This window comes from Phaseolus vulgaris, chromosome 11, assembly GCF_051622355.1.
Source record: "Phaseolus vulgaris cultivar YP4 chromosome 11, ASM5162235v1, whole genome shotgun sequence".
NCBI classification, from domain to species: domain Eukaryota; kingdom Viridiplantae; phylum Streptophyta; class Magnoliopsida; order Fabales; family Fabaceae; genus Phaseolus; species Phaseolus vulgaris.
In genome coordinates this window covers 3654821-3672228 of record NC_143508.1, presented here as the reverse complement: position 1 = coordinate 3672228, position 17408 = coordinate 3654821, and the positions used below count along the sequence as shown (strand labels likewise).

General features: G+C 28.9%; 1 pseudogene across 1 annotated transcript; it reads right to left on the bottom strand.

Moving 5' to 3' along the window:
- Positions 1 to 544: 544 nt before the first annotated feature.
- Positions 545 to 8658, bottom strand: LOC137811195 (protein DETOXIFICATION 46, chloroplastic-like; annotated as a pseudogene). Its single transcript, XR_016517196.1, has 14 exons — positions 8118 to 8658; positions 7926 to 8020; positions 6815 to 6923; positions 6628 to 6683; positions 6268 to 6323; positions 5683 to 5821; positions 5426 to 5563; positions 5274 to 5342; positions 5036 to 5146; positions 4778 to 4906; positions 4043 to 4120; positions 1091 to 1162; positions 953 to 1012; positions 545 to 869 (listed from the first exon to the last, which is right to left on the bottom strand). The product of XR_016517196.1 is annotated as a protein DETOXIFICATION 46, chloroplastic-like (transcript).
- Positions 8659 to 17408: the final 8750 nt, after the last annotated feature.

Genomic DNA, 17408 nt, shown 5'->3' with positions numbered 1-17408 from the left:
TCGATGCTGAAAAAGATGATCATGTGTTATCCAATTGTATCATACAAGTGCTATCCTTCAATAGTCCTCACCACAAAATTCATTTACTACCAAACATAACATTTTCCTCAGGATTAGTTTTATACAAACCACAATTGTATATCGCAATTGTCACAGAATCCTAAAAGAATACCAAGTCAGAAAATAAATGTTTCATTTCTCAAGCATATACAATTTTTCAAAATTAATTGAGGGAAATGAGAATTGTTCTGAAGGCCCTTAGTTAATGGTTTACAACCGAAGTAATAAGTCATACCATACTACTTTCTTTTTAGGTATAATTTAAGATTCTCTTAAAAGATTAAAAAATACAAATTTTCTTGACTTTAATAAATATTTATAAAATTTTCTATTTCATATTTTTCATTTCTATACCATAATATACAAATATATGTAAATTAATTAAATATTAAGTGACAGTTTATATAAATGATAAAAGTGTAATTACTATTATTCTAAACCTTGAAGATGGCAGTTAAATAAAAATCATTAAAAAAATACAAAATTAAAAAGAAAAGTATTACATAAACCAATACAAATTGCACCACTACAAGGATCTGAATTATTTTTTATGCTACTAGAAGGAAAAATCATTTATTCAATCCAATCTAACACAGATAAAATGAATTATAAAACTAATGACCCGTGGGTTGAGATGACCCAACAGTCTTCTGTCCTTGTAACTTGTGTGATGAAATATAATATAAGTATAAAAGCAGGGACACAAACTAAGCAGTCTTTAGCTTTAGCAGCTCATACTGGCCTGTATCTTCCGAGTATAAAATGCCCTTGGGAGAAAGAAGGCGCAGGAGGGCCATCGAAAACCGAGCCTAACAACCATAACAGAATTGAAAATCAGGATACTTAAGGAACTGGTGCTTTAACTTAGTACAAGTCTAGGTCATATTCTTACCCATTGAAATATTGCGAGGGAAAACCAGCAACCTAGCAAACCAAATCTACTACTCAAGGCCTGGGCATCACAAAAAATTGGATGTTTCAGGCAAAATTGGTGAAGCAATATGCCAGGAGTTCAAGGAAAGGTGTTTACCCATAATACTAGTGAACCCACGCAAAAGCATCCAGTCATTGACAAACTTATATATCTCAGATCCCGCCCAGCCTGCACGAGTAAACATACATTGAAGTTGCAATAGCAGTTATTATGTGGCACATGCAGAGGTCCCTGTTTCTAATGAGTTGCAATACTGGGCATAAAATTAAATCATCATCAAATAAGCATTAGATACCATTATGATAAAAAAATATCAAAATATTAATTCAACTTGAAACAACAGAATTTAGATATTGAGAGAGTTAATGAAACACACAAAGTAGACTTATTTAACTTTGTTTTTTTAAAAAGACTAATAATTGAATTTTATTTCTTTTATCCATAGAAATTAAACACATGGTAAGGAGTTTAGAATAACTCACATCTTGTTCAATCAACTGAGCTAGACTAATGTGGAATCTCCAACCCACCCCTCATGCTGAGACTACCAACTCGTGCGTGGGATTATATATTATGGGTGGTTCGATAGCGGCCCGATAGCGGGTGGCACGATAGGCCCAACACAAACACTCGCTAGGATAGGCTCGAAAGGGCTCTGATACCATATTACGAAGTGGACTTTAAGCCTAACTCAACCCCATTAAACCGGCTCATAGGGTTGAGGTTTGCACCTACTTATATACAATGAAAGACTCTAATCTCTAGTCGATGTGGGATCTCCAACAAGGATAATTTTTTTATTTGAATTTATATTCAGATAACCATTTTTAAAATTTACAAAAAATAAATATCTAAGGGTATAAAATAATCCACAGGTAATTTTAAACGGGTAATCGGGGGTAGTGGATAGCTACTACCCGTACTCATCCTAATCGTGGGTTTGAGTCCCCCCAACGGAAAAACTAACATTTATCGTACAAAAAAATAACATGGCAACCGCCCACCAACAATTTTGGTTCTTGTATTCCTTACCCTTTCCATTAGACAAGGTACAATGTTATGTATGGTCATACCACTATGTGTACTTGGATTTCACCTCCCTTGATCTCCTAGTTTTGAGGGATGATTTCAATTTTGTTAGGCAATGTGGGGTGGACAAGATTTGCCACATAGAAGGAAATATTATGCCTAACAGTGGTTTTGAAATTTCTCAGTACTTCTTGGTATGTTGTTAACATTGCATTGGCTGAGTTCAATTCCATTATTGGGTTTCCTACTTGTGGAATGAAACACAAACCCTCATCCACCTATTGACCCAAAAACTTTCTGGAGGCTATCACTAATGAGTGGACAACATCGCATTGCAACTCCACATTCTTTCTCCACCTCAGATTATGCATAGGTTTTAAGCATCAACTATTTATTTTTTTTTTTGTCGAGGTGAGTCGAACAGAAAAATCAGCTCCCTTGACCTCGTCTTTTTATGGGTTATGCTTGACCCACAAGCATTTATGCTTGGGGTTCTGACGTCCATTGCTAAGCATTATGATCATACTCAATTCTTATCAACTGAATATCTGTGAAGGCTCACCAACAATTGACCTAGACACTACCATGGGATGCATCAAGGTCTAACACTTTGTTTATGAACAAAAGACTGATGCTTGCTACTTAGTAGTTCCTCAAACAAATGTCTATAACCAGTAGCTACCCATGTTCTCTCAAAGTAGTATGCACCAACCTTATGTTCATAAACAACATGTGGAGCTTGATGCATCCCATGAATTGTACAATAACTAGATCATTGTGGGTAAACCTTCAAGGGGATCCAAATGATCAAGGAATTAAGTATGACAATAGCACTTAGCAATCGAGATAATGAGGCCCTCAAGCACAACTACACTAAAAGTTCCATTGGCAATAGTTTGAAGTCACCTAGCAAGCAAGACACCAATATCAAGTTGTTCCTATTCGTCAATCAGTAGCCCATAAAAAAGAGAAGGTCACGGTAACTGATTTTTCCATTTCACTCACCTCCACCAAAATGGTGGATGTTAATAACCTATGCATAATCTAGATGAAGGGGGGGAACTAAGGATGAAAAGATGCATTTTTTTAGCATCCACTAAGACTCACTAATAGGTGAATGGGGGGCTCATGCTTTATTCCACTAGCAGGAAGCCAAAAATGGGATTGATTTCAGCCACGACATTGTTGTACCCCGTTGTCTGAATGATACTTCTCCTTCATTGACTGGATCACCATAATTAATTCCAATATACAAAGTACTAAGAATTCCAAAACTAATCCCAAGTAGAAGTTTTCCTTCATTGAGGTAGATCTCGCCCACCCCCATATTGCCAAAAACATAAATTGAAATCATCCTCAAGCTTATAAAATCAAGGAAGGAGAAATCCAAGTAACCAGTGGCACAAAAAGTGTGGCAGTACAAAGCATCATATTTTTTCTAGTGAAATCAAGTGAATTAGCAGTGGGTGTTTCCACCATCTTCCTCAAATAGAGCTTCTCCCTTGAGGGTTTGGGTTGAGATGACCCAACAACTGGATTCTTCTGCTTGGAGACCACTGAGTTGCAATAATGGTGATTTGGAGGAGATAGAAAGAAGATGAAAGCTGGTGGGTAGGATAAAGGAGAAGGTTGTGTGACCTGGGAAAGAGATAAGGAAGATTTTATATGGAGTATGGTTGGTTTAACTGTGGTGGAGGGTAGGTATATGATGGTGGTGAAAGGAGTGGCTAAGGAGGTTCTGGGGGGACGAGGAAGATGAAAATTTGAGGGGTGAGTCAAATAGGGGCACAACTGAGAAGGGGATGAGGGTTTTTAGGATATAATGTGGGATTTAAGGGTTGAGGAAAGGGATTTAAAATTAAAAATCGCATGCCTCATTCTGCATGACAAATTGCACAGCTGCGCCATTTTTCTGCACAGCTGTGCAACTTTCAAATACACGTTTTACCCAAACACACCCAAAGATCGTAAACATCCTACAAGAACAAGTATGGAAGAAGATGAAGTGAGCATACATACCAGCAATGTTCCCTCAAGGCTGATAGTAGGGGGTGTTACAGCAAGGGCTATAAAGTATGGAATCAGCACCTTATGCATCTGCAAGGTTACAAATACAGTAGTTAACAGTTATGTATAGTCTAAATTTCAAATTATTATAATTCATAAAAATCTCTGCACATACATCTAATCTCAGGATTCAAATTTGATACCTCCAGCTTCATCCATCATCACCTCACTGCTGGCAACTACTTCTTTGTTACATTACATGTGGTGGCTATTTTATTTCACAAAATCTTTATAATAGCTCATTTTAAATCATATTTACTCATTTTACTAATAGTATTTATGTAAATTAAATTTATTTATTAATTCAACTATTGCTATTAAGTTTTAACAATGCAAGAGACATAATAATATGGTCCTTTTTTTAATTTTCAAATATAACCAAAAGAATCCTCTTTATGTTTTATTATATTTTATAATTATTTTGTGTATAATTTATAATAGTTCGACTGTGCATTAGTATCTTACCATTTTAATGTCTCTATTCCGGCTTTAAAATCATTATTATCCAGACTACGTTTTAAAATCATAAAACTCTCAAGGGACAAAATAAACCATGGGAAGAAAGCAATTTAGCTTCTAATGATTGATAGTACTGCCACACATTTTGAAACAGGTTGCAGTGGATTAAAATGAAAGAGGAGACAACACAAATATGTGATCTAAATTTTGAAAAAAGAATGAACTGACCTCCTGGGTGATCATCCGATCAGGTGTAAAAATGTAGGGAAATAACCAAGGAACTGATGTTCCAACAATCCCTAACAATAAGCCAAGTATAACTCCAATTATCACAAGCGACCTTAGAAGCAATCAGGCCTGTTTGATATTATGAAAACAAGAAAAAGGGGGGTTGAGAGATCAAAGGCCGTAGATAGAAGACAGGGCAAATACCTTTTGACATCAGAGAATGATTTGTGACATTATAAATGAGAAACACTAACTAACCTTGGACAAACTCCGATTTGCTCCATATATCAGTTCAGGCATAAATGATTGAGCGGTTTGGGAGAGAGGTTCACCCCATACTGTACACATGGAATATGTTTGGACCATGACCTGAAGCAAGAAATTAGATTATTATTGTCCTAGAATTTCGTTTTCGGAAAGAAAGAAAAAAAAAAACTCAGATAGCAGGCAAAGGAAGCAATAGTCACAAAAACAGGAGACAGGAAATAAAACTAACTTGATGAGCAGCCATTGTATGTGTACCCATTGATGTAGCAAAATATATAAGTAGTGAGTAGAAAGCCACCTAAACATCATAACTTCAGATTATATTAAAAGGTTAGACTACTGCGTACAAAGCTACAGAACTAGTATTACACTAGAGACAACCTTTGACATCATTGTCATAAATACAGGAGCAGCAAGACCAAATATCGTCAAAACTTCCTGCCCTGAAGGAATGGAGAAGGCAAGTGCATTATATCCCTTTTTGTTTAGAGTGTGAATCATCATGCAAGCAGCAACAACCTAGAAGCAAAAAGGGAAGAGAAAAGCAGTGCACAATGAGCTTAGTACTTTGAGAATGAGTACAACCGTATATAATACAAGCCACTATATTATCATAAATAAGAGTTAGTTCAGCATACTTGTGAAACCATTGTAGCCCATGCTGCCCCTACAATACCATAGCCTAAACAGATGCACAAAATTATACAACCACTTATATTTATAAAACTAGCAGCAGCCAAAGCTTTCAAGGGTCCCCAGGAATCTTTCATACCAAGACTGCAGAACATGAATACCAAAACCATTAATTAATTTAACAAGCCAAATATTGACATATTCTTCAAATCAGACAAAGCAAACATTGATACTTGGTATGTATTAAGCTCTGCGAATATAAGAGAAACTTTAAGAGGTTATTCATAATTACAATTATTTTTTAAAGAAAACTTAGAAAGAGGAAAATACATACTTAGCTTAAAATATAAGAAATAGACAATATATATTCCAGATATAGAGATGTTGTTTCAGAAATGTTAAAGCAAAGGAATTTTACACAATAAAATATCAAGAATAATCTACTGATATATTGAACAGTATTTCATCTTGATATCAATTGCTGCATGAAATGGAATACCAAGACTGGAGCAGTATCTCAGATTTGACATAAAAATTCCAACTACTTACATCAGAGAATCAGATGTTAGAAATAAATAGCATATTTGCACCTTGCACTCTGAGCAACCCATCCAACAAGTAAGGCAGGTGATGCCAAGCCTCGAATCTAAAATTGAAAGAAGAAAAAGAAAACTGTAACTGAAAATTTACAGCATAAAAAAAAGTGGATGTGAACACCATCACATATTGTTTAAAAATAATTAATGAAGCAAATTCATATTACAAGATTCTATCCCTTTGTAAAAAAAGCAATCTTACATAATACCTTTATCATAATTACAAGAAAAAAAAAAGCTTATGAACTGGTAAATTACTTGTCTCCATAACAGTTCTGTAACTTCTAGAATTTATAGAGCATGGATTGCAGTCTTTATTTAACTCAAAGGATATAAAATCGGGTAGAAACAAACCTTTACATAACTGCTAGCTGCTGGTACTATGTGTGCATTCTTTGGTCCAATGAAAGCTGAAAAGGCATGTAAATAGCAAAATCATCAGTTATGGGATTGGCTCTACAGTACTAACCTTTCAGGTTCATTCTAGCTATCCAAAATGAGTTGAAGAGCACAGATGGATAAAACACTCCATTTTCAATACCAGTTATTATTGCAGCACCAAATAGCCTTGTGAACAAAAGCATCGCAATGCCACAAGATAGCCCAACAAAAAGCAAAACAGATATGTGGTGTTGTACTTCTTCTTTGTCCTACATAAACTCGTGAAAGAGCAGTATAAGTCCTGAAAGTGCAGAGTGGTGGATATACAAATTGAATCGTGTAGATTAAGTCGAATCAAATAATAATAATAATAATAATAATAATAGATAAACCATGCATCACAGCGTATTTACATTTTACAACATTCAATGCTAAGCTGTAGTGTAAGTATACAAATTGAAGTCTACACAACCGTGTAGATTCAGTCAATTCAAATAAAAATAATAGTAGTAGTAGTAGTAGATAAATCATCCACGCCAATATTTACTGTAGTGTAGACATTAATTTCCTAATCACCGATATTGTTATAGCAATCAATCTGGTAAAGAGATTTGTATTCACTTGTATCGGTATACACTTGTTTAAATAGATACATAACGATACAGTAGCCTAGAAACCAGAAGAAGGTATGGTCTCTACTTATAATAACAAACTGCAGATAACAATAGAGCTTATTTAATTTCAAATAATCTGTTATTTAGTTTTACGATCACTCTCTATTGTCTAGCCGGCTCGTTACTGCTAATAAGTGTTGGGTTAAATTATTCACTGGTCCCTATACTTGTCTCCATTCTAAGTTTAGTCCGTCTGAGAGAAAACTGTGAGCTTTAGTTCCTACACATGCATAAATTTAAGCTTTGGTCCATAGTGTTAACACCAGAAAAAAAATGCCAGTATAGAGCCACTACATAAACTTTCTCGTAAAGATAAACCACTAAAAAAAATTGTCTGGGAACAAAATTTTACAGTTCTATGTTGTCCTCACATGCAAGCTATATACAAGATAAACCATGTTAAAAGATCTGTGACGAAAAACCGCAGGGCACCACCATTCTCCCTTGTAGCACATAAGAGTAACTTCACTACACTCACTATACTTAACAACATCAATGGTGTCAACATCACAGATATGGACCTAATTGCATCGTGCCTCAGTTTTTCGATACACTATCTTATTTAGCATTCAATAATCTCACGTGTCTGTTACCAACCTGTTTAGCAAGGGCAGTGGCAACCATATTGGAAGTGGCGATTGAGAGAAACATGAACACGTAGCTCATGTAATCACAAACAACAGTAGCAGGACCTGCTCGAAGGAAAAAAAGAAGATAAACGATATATTTTTCATAATTAAGAGAAATCTTAATAATGCGGATTAAGCGACGATTGATCCGTTTCAATACCTAGAGCAGCAAGTTCAATGGAGCTTCTCTGACCAATAACTGCAGTATCGATGAGACTCATAAGTGGTGCACATATCCAAAGTCCGGTTGCTGGACCTGTAAACATCACAATGTCCTTCATCTGCCTCCATATCCCTTGATTCGCTAGTTCCTTTTTCTCACCCTGTCTCGGCATTTCTTCATCTCTGTCTTCTTCGCCTTCGTTAATGAGTTCATCACTTTGAAATGCGCGTGCGGTAACGAAGGCAGTGCGATGAAACGTGGATGCAGAAGCTGTGCTTGAGAGACAGAGACTGAGAGGAAGAGAATGTGCAGCGAAACGACGAGGAAGACGATGGTTTGAAAGCATGAAATTAGGGTTTTGGCGGGGAGAGGAGTAGAGAGAGTAAGGAAGAGGTAGTGATTTGAGTTTGAATGCCATTTCTTGCTCTCTGCACTGCTTTGGTGGAGGGAAGGAAAACGAAACAGAGTATTCCCTCCCACCGAACACAGGTCTGAGTGGCTCACCACACTTCAACTGATTTTCTATCCTTTTCTTCTCTTGCTAACAGTACATTCTTCACATGCTTATTTTAGTAATAATATTATTATTTATTAAAATTATAAAAGTACTGTGGATGGATTATTGAATTTATGAAATTTAATAATTTGTAATAGATTTATATAACGACAGGGAAATGTGTTCAACATTATATATTCAATATTTCTATTCTTGTTGCTAGAAGTTCTAATTTTATATTTTGCAAAAATAAGAGGATTTATTCCATTGAGATTTCAAAAAAAAAAATGTAGGTTTTAAAAGAAATTTGTAAGTATGTGGTGATTTTCTAAAGTTTTTCTAAGAGATTTTTATTGATAGGGTTTTGTAATTAAATTTTCAACAATTTTATATATTTTAATTATTGTTTAGCTCTGCAAAATTATATAAATCAAATTGCATTTTATTGACAGTAAATGTTGATTGAGACGGTTTCATGGTAAACCATTATTCAGAATAGTAAACAATTTTATTATTTATCACCTCAGAGACACTGTACGAACGGAGATACGTAAAAATTTCTAAAATATAGAACACAGATACACAAATATAGAACACAGATACACGAATCTATATATTATATAATTATGAATTATATAAATTGACAATAAAGATTTATTTGCATAAGTATATTTCAGATTATTTTTTTAAAACAAAAAGATGTTTTTCCTGACTGGTTCACAAGGATTTGTTTATTTTTTTTATAATCATAATAATAATTTATATAATCAAGTTTGAATTTTTAGAAAATTAATTTTTTTTTTCTTTTTAAAATTGTGTTGCAACCGTACTAGAATTGTCAGAAATCTAACAAATAGTTTTTGAATTAGACACTTCACGGATACGTGTTCTACAATGTCATAAGAGTGTGGTGTCTGATACAAGTATCGAACACCGACACGCCATTTAAGAGAAAAATCTGAACTTCATCTTTGATGACTAAATAGAACAAATATTTAATATTTAATAAAAGAAAATACAATATATGTGAAAAAGGGTACATCATAAAAAAAAATCAAAATAACTATATATGTTTCCCCGAAGAAGATAACAATAAATGGTGAAGTTTTAATTAAAAAATATAAATTCATTATGAATTATAATAAGTAGATGACTTGTTCTTATTATCCTTCTATATAACATTTATTGCCAAGCCTTAAATGCAACTTCCACTTCTTAAAGTTTAATTTATATATGTTATCAAACTAAATTATTTTCACATGAATGCTTAATAAGAATTTTGTAACATATTCCATCACACCAAATTTTTTTCCATCCATTTATTTGACAATTAAAAAACTCATTTGATATATTTATTATAAATTTTAAGTTATAACTACACAAATATTTAATATAAAAAATCCTACACTCTTTTTTCAACACTTTCATCATTTCACCCTTCGTTAGCAATTTTTTTAAAAAAACTGTTTAATTTATAATCAAAATTTCATTTTCAAAATAAAAACTAAATAGTTACATTATCTTTTCATGAGATTCTAATGGTTACATTTTCAAATGTTAATAGTAATTGAGTCTACAATCTAGACTGTTAATTATTAAAAAATGTTTAAAAATATAGTAAGTCAAAGGTCAGCGTCGTATGAAAAAATATATTGAAATTGTGAGAATAATTGATTAATTAGTTACGGGTTTTTTGCTGTTAACTTTGTTTTACTGAAAAAATGTATTATGTGATGTTGCTTAATTAAGATTCATTATTGTGTTATTTAATGGTTTATGAATGTAAATATAATTGTATGATTATAATCACGTAAAAAGCTATCAGATTGTTAATGAATATTTGTTTAGTTCGAATTATATATTTTTATTGTCTATTCTTCAACTTATGATGATAGTCATAAAAATTATCACATAGATGATGCATGGAATTGTTTGTTATGAAATTGTTAAATCATCTAAAAAAGATAGTAGATTTTGTTTAAATTAAATCAATCTGAATTGTAACATTCTTATTTTATTATATATATAAAATATAATAGGTATGAATATTAAAATAAATATCTCTCTATATATAACATATAAATTATACATAATTCAAAATATTTTTTTTATTTGAAATTTAATATCTACCCATATCAAATAAAATTCTTGAAAAATTAAACATTTTCTTTATCTAATTTAGAACTCTTCCACCTTCATCATCATTTTCTTCCGTGTAAAAACACGATCATCACAGATAAAGAAAACATAATTAAATACATGATTAATTCACATATCATGTCAAATTAGTTGTCTTTCAAACAACGGACACGTTCATGGGAACTACATTCGACTTTGTCACTTAAATAACTTCATTTATATGATTTCATTATATCAATAAAATCAAAATATATCTTTCAAAACAAATCACCAATCAATGTACATCCTAACAATTTTAACATAGTATTTTATTTTCTAAAAATATCATATCTTGATTACAACTTCATATTTCTTATCTTACATTATACAAAAACACACAAGTTAATCACACCAAAGTTTAGAAAACAAACAAATAAATTCTACTCATAAAATGAACATAATCACACGGACTAAAGAATTTTCAACTAAATATATAATTAAATTTCATATAAAATTAAATTAAAAAAAAAAAAAAATAATCCAAAAACACATAAGCAAACATTGAAATTTAAGTTTTTTTTAGCTTTAGCAGAAATGAAAATCAAATCGATAGCACCCCATTTTTTACCTTGTTTTTGCGATAATCTTCTAGTTTCAACGAAAGTTGCATATTAAAAGCTACATAAAACTACTATATTTCAAAATTTCCAACAAAATTTCACACTCAAACTTGAATTTTATAAAACATACGAGGCAACAAAACATATCATGCTTAGAGTTGCAAAGTTACTTTCATTAAGTTATTATGTCAGTTTATACATTTGTTATTTCTAAACCACTTTCAATCATTTAGATTCAAACAACCAATACTTATCATTCTTACACTTCAATTGAATGATGATGAAATTCAAACCAATTCATACTATCATTCAATACTTTCAATCTCAGACAAAAACACATTTAATAACTTATCAATGTCAAAATCAACATATACTATACAAAATAAACCATTTCACATTTAATTCCATTCAATATTGTTTTACTCAAAAGTAAACAATCTTGCAAGGAGATTTAAAAACGGTGACCACTTCACCCATATCCAAATATTCTAATCTAGGATTTTATTGAAAATTTAATCTAACTTTTTTTACTTGATTATGTGTGCTCACATAGAGCTTCAACTACATGGCTCCAAGGATAACTTAACTTGCAATACATAGTCCTGATCAAAGGCATATTACTAAGACTCTGACAAAGACTGGTCTTTAAGCTAAAAATATCACATGCAAAAATCTATACCAAAGTAACAAGTTCAAAACCAACTCAAATGTAAAAAAGAGAAAAATGAACTTACTTTATCTAAAACTCCAACAGGACAATCTTATAGTATTCGTTGTTAAGAATCTAATGGTGAACTTCGATAATTAGTTTGATGACATATGAATTTAGCAAATTAAAGAGAAAGTTGATGAAAAATTTTTATAGAGAAATAATGATTATCTTAAAATAAAACATAAATAATTGATTTTTCTATCTATATACTATTTTTTGTTTTAATAATTAAATATTTAATTACCATTTAAAATATACGAGATATACTCTAAAGTGGTTTTTTATATCATTGCATTGATATGACTAACTTAAAACATAACATTCAATTAATGGGAAATTCTTCCTCCCAAAATTCCAGAAATTTCATAACACGTTTTAAAATATATTTATTTGACTTGTTCATATTTTTGGAAACTTTTAAATTCTAAACTAATTAGAATGAAAGTATAAAAGCTAGAATGGAGGTTAGGAAGTATCTTCTTTCATTTCAACAAGAATGTAATTTACTCATCGCACCAGAATAAAAACCATACAGGTAACATTTAACATTTTAATGAAATCCCATTTTTTTAACATTTCATGTGCAATCAAAATTCATTAAAATTAAAACCCAAACAACTCTTACACGTACCAAATTTAATATTTAACATAATGAAAATTAGTTATCCTCAACATTGGATCATTCAAGGGAAAGTGCTAAAGAATAACAGTGATTCAACTCATAAAATTTCAAACTTAATAACCCAAAACCTTATATTGGTGAATTGAACACAAGCTCACTTCTTCCAAAAGGAAATCACTAAAATAAAACAAACTTACACTTTTCTAACTCCAAATTGTGCTACTTTTTATTTTTATTTTTTTAAGATGAAATCACTGAAACTTAAAAATGGAGGAGAATTTGAGAAATCAAAGTGAAACTTAGAGAAAAGAAAGAAGAAAGAAAGATTTGTCTTGTGGGTCATCTCTAACTTAAAATGCTTAAACTTATAACTTCCCACGCCACTCCCTAATTCACTATTTCCACTCCCATTGCCCCTCCCAAAGCCCACGCCCAAAGAAAACCAGTACTAACAATTATCTACTATCTACACCACCCCACAGAAATAAAATATTATTCAATTTACAACCACAAATCACACTTCCCATATAAATGCACTTTAAAAACCTATATCCTTATAATAAAAATTTAAACATATTTTTAACCCATGCAATTTTAAACATATTCAAACCTAAACCCTAATTTTTAATGGAATTCGGATTCCCTTAAAAAAATCATTTTAGTTCCTTTAGTCTTCATATATTTATTGTTTAAGATATTGATTTATTTTAGTTTCTTGGATTTAGCATTTAGAATAATATAAAAATATTTTAGAAACTATTTTTTTACAAAATTTGAAACAGAAAAAATACATTTTACTCTAAAATTTTAAAAACTAAAATATAAATTACACCCAAAATAAATTTAATAGCTAGGTGAGGAAAGGCATTTTACTATCGGTCTAACATATGATTATATCGAACGGTCCCAATTAACGGTTTCTTCATTCTAACAAATACACTATTCTTTTCCATAGCAAAACACTAACCTTCTCTTAATACATATTTAAATTGAATAATAAATAAAAATGAATGTTGAATTAAAAATTGAAAACATCAAATAATTTATATTTTCATTCTAGAAATTATCATTTCAGTAATTTAATAGATAAAACAAATGATAAAATTCACCTAATTCATTTCCCTCAATCCTCAATGTAATAATGATTTTGTAAAGTTTTTCCTTTAACATCAAATATTAAAAAATATTTATTAGACTTAATTTTTATTTTCTAAACCTTATTTAATATCAAAATAGCTTTATTTATAAACTTAAATCTAATTCTCAATAAATATAATTTGAGAATAATATATTTATTATATAAACAAAAATATTAAATAAATTTCGTGACATATACTTCATATATTCAGTGAGTAGAGGAGAAGTATATATTAATAATTATATTTTTGAGTCACTCGCTTTTAGCGTGTCACTCGCTTCTCGCGTGCCCTGCATAAACAAATTGGTGGAAAAAAAACCGCAACAAAACGTGTTTTCTTTTCTTTTTCTTAGTTAGGTGCGTCTCATTATTTAAATTTTTTATGTTTACTTATTGATATTTCATTTTTTGTGTGGAATAATATGAAGTAGTGATACCTGAAAACAACTGTGAAAATATAATGTTGAAATCAAATTGGTTAAAAAAGTTATTATTAGATTCAAAATGGATCATTGTATTTTTTAAAAAAATATTCATTATTTTTCATAATAAATATAATTCCTGGAATAATGTAATTGGATATTTTTAATAAGATATCTTTTTAAAACATGCTTTTTATTTATAAATTTTGAATTCGAAAATTTATTCAAAAACTCGTTAAATAGCTTATTAATCAATTTAAAACTATTTAAGAATGTATATTAAAGTTAATTTAATATGTACTTTTAAATGCTTAAAAACTAAAAGTAATTTAAGATTTATTGGTCACGTTTTTCAAGATAAAAAATGAATAATTCAGATAATATAATTATAATTTAGTGATTACATAATAAAAAGGATATATCCCGTCTTATGTTAAATCGTTGAAAGTAAAATAGAAATAATGTTTTAGTATACGTTTATCTTGTACCTTTTTATTTACAATATTTTTATTAATTTTTTTTATAAAGACACATGTTTCATTTTTTTTAATTTCGAGTATTTTTCTTCGATTTATATTTCTAATATTTCATTGGAATTAACTATAATATACACACTTATATCCATATCTTTCAATATTAATTTAGTTTATACTTGTATATTCTCTTATTTTTTTCTCAAGATATTAAGTTATCAAATTATTAATCATTTTACTGTTTTGATTAAATTTATTTTATACCATGCATTAATAAAATCACCTTTCAAAGTATTTTAATTTAATAGTACATGAAAATATTCATCTCAAACTTAACCAAATCTAATAAATTAAATTATAAAAACGAGCATACATATCCCAAACTTAACTAAACTTTCACTTTTTTTTCTTACATTTTTATTATTTTAATAATTTAAAATATTTTAAGTGTATACTCAAAGTATCACTTGATTACTCATGTAACATTAATTTAAATATTTAAAAAATTATATAAGTACGTTTTAAATAATTTATTTTTATAGGTTTTTAATATACTATCAATTGAAAACATTTCGTTGTTTTCAAAGAAAAAAATCAAGAAATGTATTTTATATATATATATATATGTTAATTTACTATTTACACTGACAATTAACGTGAAATATCTTCCATGGTCAACGTATTTCAAACATATTTTTTTTTAAAAAAAAATCTGTGTGTTTCGTTGACTTTAATAACCATGCATTTATGGAAGATCGAGATATATGTAACATCGAAGATATAAAACTTTTGTGATATTTATGATCTTTTCTTATCTTATTCATCGTGTGTACTATGTGATTAGTACATGAACGATTTTTATAACATCCATTTATTCATTTATTTTTTGTTTTATTTTATTTTATTGTATAGTTTAATATTTCATGTTTTCTAGTCTTAAAAAATAATTTAATTATTATATTAAAATTTAAAATATTTTTCACTTTTGAGTTTTAGAATCTTAAATTTAAGATTATCTTTATATTACATTAGTATGTTTTAATAATGTTTTTTTAATACAAGTCTTAAATTAAGACTGTAGTTTAAGTTAGATATACTATTAAATAGGTTGGTATCTGTCTCTTTGCTAACTTGTGATAACAATTTTTTATTTATTATTGTTTTTTTTTTCCCACTTAGATATTTTTTTACTGTACAAGATTTTACACTGTTAATTATATAAGAATTTTCTCTGCTACAAATTTTAATGTACTTATTTTAAAAGGATTAAACGATACACTTGGTAATTGTTTCAAGTTTTTGTTCTCACATGAGAAATACACAAGTTTTAGTGTTTGCAAATAAATAAAAGTTAAAGTTTCAGTCCTCGTTGGTAAAACTTGTTTACACAGTTAGTGGTGGTATTTAGAAAAAAAAATATTTTCCATTCTCGATGATAAATAATATAAAAAAGTAAAAAGATTTAATATTTTGGTAATTTCACAATTAATATGATGTGATTAAATCATTAAAACTGATACACGAAGTAGTAATATATTAATGTCATCGTTATTTAGAAAAAAATATTTTCCACTCTCAATGATAAATAATATAAAAAAATGTAAAGAAATTTAATATTTTCAATTTTTACAATTAATATGCTGTCTTATCATTAAAGCTGCTACACGGACGTAGTAATATATTAATCTCATCGTTGCATATAGTATATTTTACCATTTATATTTTAAAATAAATTATATATTATTTCAGTATTTTAATAGTTTTATATGTTGAAATCAATTTAAAGATAATTTAAACACATATTCATTTCATTTCTTAATTTTTTTATGTGTTTTTAAAAATAAAATTATGATAAAATTTTAAATTTTAAAACAGAAAATATTGGGATAGTATCATTAGAGTGAATAATTGTATCTAAGATATTTTAGTTGGATAAAATCTTATCAAAACATTCTAATACGACCTCAAAATATCTTAAACTTAAGACCATAGATTATAAAATAAAATATTTAATATACATGATTTATATCTCTTTTAAAGTATAAATAAAAAATTATTGTAGAATCATTATATTATGAAAAAATACTTAAAAATATTTTGATAGGAATAGAGACTCAAGTGTAATTTCTTCCAAAATTAAAACCTATAAATAATAAAAGTCATCTAAAAGGATATAATTTTGTATGCAGTATTTTATCTTTAGAGTTACAACATTTATTTATTTTTTAAAATTCTTGTTTACTTACATCTTTTTTAACTATTCACACATAGTAGATATTCCTAATGTGGTGTAGTCTTATTTTTTACTTATCAAAGTAAATAAATTTTATAAAAATTATTAAAATTGATAAATCATATAAGATGACAAGATTTCGTTAAGTATAATAAAAATATTTATTAATATAGTATAATTTTATCTCTTAATTATTATATTAAATAATTTTTTTAAAAATTACTAAAATAAATAAGTCACGACTTTAAAAATCATATTAAGTAACACAAGACTAAAATAGTATCAAATAATATAATTTATCAATTTTAATAATGAAAAAAATAATATTACAACATATTAGTAAAAATCATGATATAGTACCATCAATTATTTATTTGTTAACTACCTTTATTATTATTCATTAAAAGTATATTTTTTAAGGGTAAAACGATAATTTTAATTTAAAAGACTACAA